Source organism: Choloepus didactylus, chromosome 7 (genome assembly GCF_015220235.1).
Source record: "Choloepus didactylus isolate mChoDid1 chromosome 7, mChoDid1.pri, whole genome shotgun sequence".
In the NCBI taxonomy this organism is placed as follows: Eukaryota; Metazoa; Chordata; class Mammalia; order Pilosa; family Megalonychidae; genus Choloepus; species Choloepus didactylus.
In genome coordinates this window covers 16,284,218-16,294,505 of record NC_051313.1, presented here as the reverse complement: position 1 = coordinate 16,294,505, position 10,288 = coordinate 16,284,218, and positions in this window count along the sequence as shown.

Here is a 10,288-nt window from a genome sequence, read left to right as displayed (position 1 = left end):
CAAGGATGGTTCAACATAAGAAAATCAATCAGTGTTTCACAACACATAAACAAATCAAAAGATAAAAATCAAATGATCATCTCAATAGATGCTGAAAAAGCATTCAACAAAATCCAACATCCCTTTTTGATAAATACACTTCAAAAGGTAGGAATTGAAGGAAACTTCCTCAATATGATAAAGAGCATATATGAAAAACCCACAGCCAGCATAGTACTCAATGGTGAGAGACTGAAAGCCTTCCCTCTAAGATCAGGAATGAGACAAGGATGCTAGCTATCACCACTGTTATTCAACATTGTGCTGGAAGTGCTAGCCAGGGCAATCCAGCAAGACAAAGAAATAAAAGGCATCCAAAATGGAAAAGAAGAAGTAAAACTGTCATTGTTTGCAGATAATATGATCTTATATCTGGAAAACCTTGAAAAATCGATGATACAGCTACTGGAGCTAATAAACAAATTTAGTGAAGTAGCAGGATACAAGATTAATGCACATAAGTCAGTAATGTTCCTATATGCTATAAATGAATGAAGTGAAGAGTCACTCAAGAAAATGATACCATTTTCAATAGCAACTAAAAAAATCAAGTACCTAGGAATAAACTTAACCAAGGTGTAAAAGACCTATACAAAGAAAACTACATAACTCTACTAAAAGAAATATAAAGGGATCTTAAAAGATGGAAAAATATTACATGATCATGGATAGGAAGGCTAAATGTCATTAAGATGTCAATTCTATTCCAAAGTCATCTACAGATTCAATGCAATCCCAGTCAAAATTCCAACAACCTACTTTGCAGACTTGGAAAAGCTAGTTATCAAATTTATTTTGAAAGGGAAGAAGCCTCAAATTGCAAAAAACACTCTAAAAAAGAAAATGAAGTGGGAGGACTTACACTCCCTGACTTTGAAGCTTATTATAAAGCCACAGTAGTCAAAACAGCATGGTTCTGGCACAAGATAGACATATTGATCAAGGAAATCAGATTGGGAATTTGGAGATAGACCCCCAGATCTATGGCCAACTTATCTTTGATAAAGCTCCCAAAGCCACTGAACTGGGTCTTAACAGTCTTTTCAACAAAAGGGGCTGGGAAAGTTGGATATCCATATCCAAAAGAATGAAAGAGGACCCCTATCTCACACCCTACACAAAAATTGACTCAAAATGGATCAAAGACCTCAATATAAAAGACAGTACTATAAAATTCCTAGAAGATAATGTAGGGAGACATCTTCAAGACCTTGTATTAAGAGGTCACTTCCTAGACCTTACACCCAAAGCACAAGCAACAAAGGAAGAAACAGATAAATGGGAACTCCTCAAACTTAGAAGTTTCTGTACATCAAAGGAATTTGTCAAAATGGTGAAGAGGCAGCCAACTCAATGGGAAAAAATTTTTGGAAACCATGTATCTGACAAAAGACTGATATCTTGCTTATGTAAAGAAATCCTACAACTCAATGACAATAGTTCAGATAGCCCAATTATAAAATGGGCAAAAGATATGAAGAGACAGTTCTCTGAAGTGGAGATACAAATGGCCAAGAAATACATGAAAAAAATGTTCAGCTACACTAGCTATTAGAGAGATGCAAATCAAGACTGCAACGAGATACCATCTCACACCGATTAGAATGGCTGCCCTTAAACAAACAGGAAACTACAAATGCTAGAGGGGGTGTGGAGAAATTGGGGCTCTTATTCATTGCTGGTGGGACTGTATAATGGTTCAGCCACTCTGGAAGACAGTTTGGCAGTTCCTTAGAAAACTAGATATAGAGTTACCCTTCGAGCCAGCAATTGCACTTCTCGTTATATACCCGGAAGATCTGAAAGCAGTGATGTGAACAGATATCTGCACGCCAATGTTCATAGCAGCATTTTTCACAATTGCCAAGAGATGGAAACAATCCAAATGTCCTTCAACAGATGAGTGGATAAATAAAATGTGATATATATACACACGATGGAATACTACACAGCAATAAGAAGGAACGATGTCATGAAGCATATGACAACTTGGATGAACCTTGAAGACATAATGCTGAGTGAAATAAGCCAGGCACAAAAAGAGAAATATTACATGCTACCACTGATGTGAACATTGCTGGGGGAGAATGCAGGGGTGTTGGGCTTCCTTACCTTGATGGTTGCTGATGTGCTCACAGATATTGGGGACTGGTGGTTTGATGGGCTGAGCCCTCAATCACGGGACTTGCCCTTGGGAAGACTGTTACTGCAAAGGAGAGGCTAGGCCTGCTTATAATTGTGCCTAAAAGCCTCCTCCCGAATGCCTCTTTGTTGCTCAGATGTGGCCCTCTCTCTCTAGCTAAGCCAACTTGAAAGGTGAAATCACTGCCCTCTCCACTATGTGGGATCTGACACCCAGGGGAGTAAATCTCCCTGGCAATGTGGAGTGTGACTCCCAGGGAAGAGTCTGGACCTGGCACTGTGGGATGGAGAGCATCTTCTTGACCAAAAGGGAGATGTGAAAGGAAATGAAATAAGCTTCAGTGGCAGAGATCCCGAAAGGAGCCGAGAGGTCACTCTGGTGGGCACTCTTAAACACAATATAGACAACCCTTTTTAGGTTTTAATGTATTGGAATAGCTAGCAGTGAATACCTGGAACTATCAAACTGCAACCCAAACCCATGAGTCTTGAAGAAGATTGTATGAAAATGTGGCTTATGAGGGGTGACAGTGTGATTGCGAAAGCCATGTGGATCACACTCCCCTTTGTCCAGTGTATGGATGGATGAGTAGAAAAATGGGAAGGGGGGTGGGAAGGCAACCAGTGTTCTTTTTTATTATAATTGTTCTTTTTCACTTTAATTTTTATTCTTATTATTTTTGTGTGTATGGTAATGAAAATGTCCAAAATTAATTTTGGTGATGAATGCACAACTATATAATGGTAGTGTAAACAGTTGAATGTATGCTTTGTATGAGTGCATGGTATGTGAATGTATCTCAATGAAAATGAATACACAAAATAAAAAGAGTGGAGGAAAATGTGTTGGAGAATATGTGGAGAAATAGGAACACTTGTTCATTGTTTGTGGAAAGGTAAAGTGATGGATATTGGAAAGAATGCTGTATTTAAGAGAGTAAACACCCACACAATTGTGGAGGAGAAAAGAATTTATTCATGGTCTTGCAAGAACAGGCACACAACCAAAAACATGGCAGGTGTGCTGAACAATAGAACACAGCAGTATTTATGCCCTAAGCCTAACATGCAGGTCCCTCCCCTGTTTCTCCATTGGCTGTGTACTCCAGAGGTTACAGCCTATCCAAGAGAGCTAACTAGCCCACCTTTGAGATTTTAAATTGTACAGCCTAGCCTAGAGAGCTAACTATTTTAAATTTCCCACCAAGAGTTCCCATCTTTGATTATACCTCACATTCTTTTACATTCCAGTGACCCCGGTTATTGCTTGTTTTCACCCATATAAGGAGCTGGAGCCAACCCTAGGCTTATGACAGGGACCTTTTCCTTCCCTTTAACCGTGGAGCCAGTTTAAGCCAGTCTTGTCTGGTTTCCATTTTCTCTATTCCACAGTGCCTTTATGTGAAAGCTAAGCTTACCCTTTTCTTACACTGGAGCTCCTGTGGAAAACACTTTGGTGGTTCCTCAGAATGTTGAATTCAGAATTACCATATGGCATGGCAATCCCACTTCTAGGCATATACCCAAAAGAATAGTGGGCAGGGACTCAAACAAATATTTGTACACCTATGTCCCCAATTCACAATTGCCAAAACATGGAAGCAACCCAAGTGTCCATTACCAGATGAATAGAAAAACAAAATGTGGGATATATTATATATATAATAATATATACATACAATGAAATATTATTCAGCTATAAGAAGGAATGAAGTTCTGATAACCACAATAATATGGAGGGACCTTGAGAAATCATGTTGAGTGATACAAGCCAGACACAAAAGGACAAATACTGAATGATCTCACTGATACAAAATAGTAAGAATAAGCAAATTCATAGAGTCAGAAACTAGAATGTCGTTTACCAGTGGGTGATGATGGGGTAAGGAAAGGGGAGCTGATGCCTAATTGGTACAGAGTTTCTGTTTGGAGTGATGGAAAATTTGGTAATGGGTGGTGGTGATGGTAGTACATAGTTGTGAATGTAATTAACATCACTGAACTATATATGTGAATGTAGTTAAAAGGGGAAATTTTAGGTTGTATAAATGCTACTTGAATAAAAATTTAAAAGAAACATAGGTCTGTACATCACAAACAGTGAACCCTAATTTAAATTATGTACTGAAGAAGGGGCACTTCCCAAATATGGGTCCATTGCTTGGCATGGCTAATAGAAGTCACACAGAACCTGGCTGAAGAGAAAAGGATGGTTTATTATGCCAGCGGAAAGCAGGGGAAACTTTCTCAAATCTGCTTCTGAAATGTTCTCCAGTTGGGTTTTATCCCCAGGTTCAGAGACAAGGAGAGATAATCCTGCAACAAGAGTGACAGACAAAAGGCCCATCTATCTGGGAGGTTTGAGGCACTCTCCCAGTGATTCTTCAATTGGCTAAACCCATTAGAGACAAAGGGAGTCAATTTAGTTGTTTGCCGTTTTCTCATTTTCTTTGGGAGCCAGGTGGCAAGGTGCAAACTTTACATTGACATATGTTTGCAGATTTTACATTTATAAATTACTCCTGTGTGAGAATAAGAGCTTCCATTGTATCCTGTCTCTAGCTTTGAAGGTTACATTTTACAATTTCTTGCTTGCTTACAGTTTAAGATTATATTTTAAAAGTCACTGTTACTGTACTTTAGTTAATAGTATAATTCTATTGTTTCTTCAATTGTAGCCAAGTTACCATGCTAATGCAAAGTGTTAATAATAGGGAAAACTGCATGTGTAGGGGGGAGTATATGGGAACTCTGTATTCTCTACACTATTTTTCTGTAAACCTATGACTTCAATAATTAAAAAAAAGTATAGAAAATTACATTGACCTTCAATATATTTTGATTTTTTTTAATTCGTAGACAACTGGCAAGTAGAAGAAAAACTGTGAGACATTGTTTAGGATAAATTGAATCTAAGGAGTTAAATAACAATGTTTTTAAAATAGTATGTGTAAGTAGCCACATGATATCATTGAAGGCAGATTGTTAATAATAGGTAAAATTTTGTGAGAGGTTGTATACGGGGACTTTGTGTTTTGGGCATGATTTTCCTCTAAGCCTACAACATCTCTGATTTGGAAAAAAAAAAAATCATTAAAAAGAAAAACCCACCCATAACTCAAACCCACAACTCAATGGCTTCACACCTCGCTTAGGTAAAAGACTAGGTCCTTAAAATGTTCTACAGGGACCTGCCCCATCTAGGTCCTGTCCTCTCTGAACCCACCTCTGACTACTGTCTTCTCTCTGCGTTGGCCACACTGGCTTCCCTGCTTTTCCTTAAACAAGCCCTGCTTGCTCCAGCCTCAACTTTTGTCCTGAAACAGCTCAAGTAAGCTCTTGCCCTACATGCACAGAAGCCAACTCAGCAACACTGGGATTTCAAGAAAAGAAAAAGCTTATTAGCAAAGGCTAGCCCAGAGACAGGAGGGAAGGCCTCAGATCTATCTCTCTGAGCAGGAGAGGTAAGGGATATTTATGTGATTAGAAAAGGGAGGTGGGAATAGAGATATCAGGGAAGTTAGCCTATAATGCTTGGTCAGTAAACATTCAAATTGAGGACTACAAGCTGTCTATTTCCATTGGCTATATAAGCATTCAAATTAGGGATTACAGGTTGGCCATAACTACTGATTGTTCTCTATTTTGATGAGTGGGCTTGTGGTGTGGCTGTGTAAGAAAGGGTTAAGTTTAGCTTTCACATAAAGGCAACAGGGAATAGGGAAAACGGCAGCAGAAGTGGCTTAAACAGGCTCCGTGGTAAAGGGAAGGAGAGAGAGAAAGCCATGATGTAAGCCTAGAATCAGCACCAGCTCCTTATATGGGAAAAATAACCAGGGTTACTGGAATGTAAAGGGATATGGGGTATAATCAAAGATGGGAACTCTGCGAGAAATTTACACTAGTTAACTCTCTCTGATAGGCTGTACAATTCAAAATCTCAAAGACAGGCTAGTTAGCTCTCTCAGATAGGCTGTAACCTCTGGAGTACCCAGCCATTGGGGAAACAGGGGAGGGACTTGCTTACTAGAGGTAGGATATAACTATCCCCATTTTCTTTTTCTGGATGCCTGCCATGTTTCTGGCTGTGTGTCCATGCTTGCAAGATAGTGAATAAATTCTTCTCTCCTCCACAACCGGGTGAGCATTTTTAAGGTATAATGCTTGTTTCTAACAGCTGGAACTTGTAATGGTTGGACTTCTCACTTCATTTTTCATTCTGGTGTTTCTCTTTTCTGTTGTTCCTGCTCACAGGATACTTTTGTGTTCCAGGGTGACTTTTAAGTTCAGGCTTTTTCTTTTGGCACATTAGTTTTAGCCAGTTCTGTAGGGAAAGATGAAGACAGAAACTTGCCCCTCATTAAACTTAAAAGAGGTGAAGTGAAAGCTTCAACAAGTTAGTAAAGGGGGGGCTATTCTAGTGAGTTAGTTCGCAGTGCTTTCAGCCCTAGCTCTTTCCTCTCCTGAGAATGTTCTTTCCCCACTTATCTGTAGAAGATTCCAACACCTTTTTTAGATCTGTGCCTAAATATCACCTTTTCTCTGAGTCCTTCCCTTCTTTAAAATCACAGCTCTAACATTCTTCCTAACGCTTCACCTGCTTCCCCCCCACACCCCATGGCACTTGTCATAGACATACTTTATATTTCTTCTCTAGTTTACTTTTTGATTGTCTATGTTCCCCCACTAGACTGTGAGGTTGTGAGGGCAGGGATTTGGAGCTGTTTGCTCTACTCCTCTGGCTCACCTTAGCTCGTAGTTATTGAATGCCCTGCCCTGAGTCATTCACTCCCCCCGTGGTGACTTCTCTGTGGACACTGGGCCTCAGGTTTTTTGTGAACCAGGATATCATGTATGATCCCCAGAACAGAGGTCTGGGCCAAGCCACCTGGAAGGCCAGGGGTGGGCCAGCAAACACAACTGTGGAACCAGGCAGTGTCACTTAGTCTATTCCCCAAAATCTCTCTAAAGGAAAGTTCTGTTTTTCACTTCAAACTGTTTTTGGTGTGTGTTTTAGTTTGCTAATGCTGTGGAATGCAAAACACCAGAGATGGATTGGCTTTTATAAAAAGGGGGTTTATTTGGCTACACAGTTACAGTCTTAAGGCCATAAAGTATCCAAGGTAACACATCAGTAATTGGGTACCTTCACTGGAGGATGGCCAATGGTGTCCGGAAAACCTCTGTTAGCTGGGAAGGCATGTGGCTGGCATCTGCTCCAAAGTTCTGGTTTCCAAATGGCTTTCTCCCAGGGCGTTCCTCTCTAACAAGCTTGCTCCTCTTCAAAACATCACTCACAGCTGCACTGAGTTCCTTCTCTTTGAGTCAGCTCATTTATATGGCTCCACTGATCAAGGCCCACTCTGAATGGGTGGGGCCATGCCTCCATGGGAATATCTCATCAGAGTCATCACCCACAGCTGGGTGGGGCACATTCCAAGCAAATCTAATCAGCACCAAAACATCTGCCCCACAAGATTATGTCAAAGATAATGGTGATTGGGGGACACAATACATTCAAACTGGCACAGTGTGTGAAAGGGAGATTTTGTTAAAGTTTACCACTTTTGACTATCTCTTATATTAATTAACTCTCAGGGGGGTGTTAGTCTCCTTTTTATCCAACTCTTTTCCCCCACCCTCTTCAATCTTTTAAAAGAGGCAGGACCAGGAAATGAGGATTGAATTAATGGAAAGTCCATAAGCTTTGAAATAATTGTATCCTTGGGCAGAGTGAAGGTGGAAGAGAACCTTAAGAAGTTGTCGAAAAGTTCCTTCTCTCCCCTTCCTTTCCCTCATTTGTTTTCCTTTACATCAGGCCAAACCCAGAGGGCCGGGGCAAAGAGCCTTCCCCACCCAAGCCTGAGGGCCTGCGTTGGGCCTAGCGAGTTTCTGAGCCCAGGTCCCACCAGCTCTGGGACACCACAATATTTTAGGTCACTTTCAGCCACCAAGGGCCTGCCCTTGGCCCTGCTTATGTGTCCTGAGATTCGAATTTAGGAGGGTCGGATTCTGGAATGAGTGCTACACAAGCCATCCATCTGTGTCTCACCCCTGGTCACAGGACACTTGCCCTCTGTTTTAAAACTACTTGCTGATAGAGTTGGTCACAGGTTTTGCTTCCGTTACAGGATTAACTTGTGGGCTGGGAGGTGACTCTTGTAGGCTATTTGCTAAACTGTTTGTGTTCAGTGTTTTTTCTCTTTCCTGTCTGTCTCCCCCCACCCTCTCTTCCTCTTTTCCTCTACTCTTCATTTCTTTCTCTCTCCTTCCCTTCCTCCCTTCCTCCTTTCCTCCTGTACTCTCTTCTTTCTTTCCCTTCCTCCCTTCCTCTTTCCTTCTCTTCCTCCCTCCTCCCTTTCCTTCCTTCCTTCCTTCCTTCCTTTCTTCCTGAACTGAGACCATATATTTCTGTTGTTTTAATCTACCAAGTTTGTGGTATGTTTTTAGAGCATCTCTAGGAAATGAATACATGTAAAGTTCACTATGTTATCCAGAACTTAAAACTTCAATTTTCTATTTATACACACTGTGCCTAACAGATTAGCATTGTGAGATCAGTTGATAATAGTAGTAACATAATTATTAGCTCCTTTTTAAGTTATTATTTTTCAATGTATTATATATATGTTAAAAAGATGAATGACTTTCCAAGTCTCATAATAAAACACTACAATCTTCTCCTATATATCATACCTCTCCCCACATACAGAACCCACTTTCCAGAAGCAACAAGTTTTCATTCTTTTTCTAAATAACATGCTTATTACACTTTTTCTTGGTATTTCAGTTTTAGGCATTATATATTGACTTCATACTATATGAGATGACTATTTAGCTCTCTTGGGCCCCCTTCACATTTCTTCCTTCTCCATGGATTGTAATTTGTTGGTCAGATAATTAGAAGTTGTTTATATTGCTAAGACTCTATAGTTATTTATAACACAGTTTAGCAACACAATGCATTGTGTATAAATTTTCCCTTTTTGTGCAACTTCCTGTTTGTTTTTGGATTGTCTAACTGTCTTATTGTTTTTCTTGGCTTAGTTTCAGATGTGCTTGCTCATCAATCTCCCTTTAGAGTTTTCTGCATTTTCTTTATGGGTGGCCCCATGTACAACCGGTTCCCTGATGACCTATCCCTGCTATTATGTTATTTGATGTTTTTTTCTGCCTTGATGGGCTTCTTCCTCCTGTTTCTGGATGTGAGCTTAGTCTCTGCCTCATTCTTTGTTTGACTCAGGAACTCTTCTCAGAGGTTATCATGGAACTAATGTTCCTGGATCCATACTTTATGAAATGCTGGACTACCATTTCCATTGAAAGTTGAAGAATTTAAGGAAAACCTGTAATCTTTTCTCAGCCTGGATAAACCTATTGGGAAACTCTAGTTTGCATAAAAAAGAAAAGAGTGAATTTAATTGATTAGTGAAATTTTCCCTGAATTTGGGCAACTTAAAAGACTTGGATTCTAGTCCCGGTTGTGGCGCATAGTAAGTATATGACTCTGTGCAAGTAAGCCACATAACTACTCACAGCCTTAATTTACTCACCTACAAAATAGGAATAAAACATTTAAATGGGCTACTGTTGAGTTTGACATGTGATCATATGTATGAAAACATGTCTTAAATTGTGAATAGTGTAAAATGCAAGACATTATCACAGAATTAGGTACTTTATATTGGTTCATTAGAGTTTTGGAATTCCTAGTAAAGTCACAGCACATTTTAAATATGTTTGATTTCAACTGTTAAATGAAGTTCATGTAAATGTAGAAACTCCCTGGAATGAAGTTCGTGTAAATGTAGGAACACCCTGGAATTGTCATAACAGCCTTTTTGTGTGGGGTTATTTTAAAGAAAGTTAATAAGATTACATAAAAATTTGATTATTGTATTATGCTTAATACATTTTTTTTGAAAACTAAAAATTATTTTATTAAAGGTAGACATGAATGATTAAAATATAAAAAAAGCAACATCTTGATTAACACAAAATGGGAGAGAGTTACTCTAGGGAGTAGAGTGCAGTCAGGGAGTACACATGGGGGCTTCTAAGGAATCATCATGTTCTATAACATAAGCTAAGCAGAGGGTATGGTATT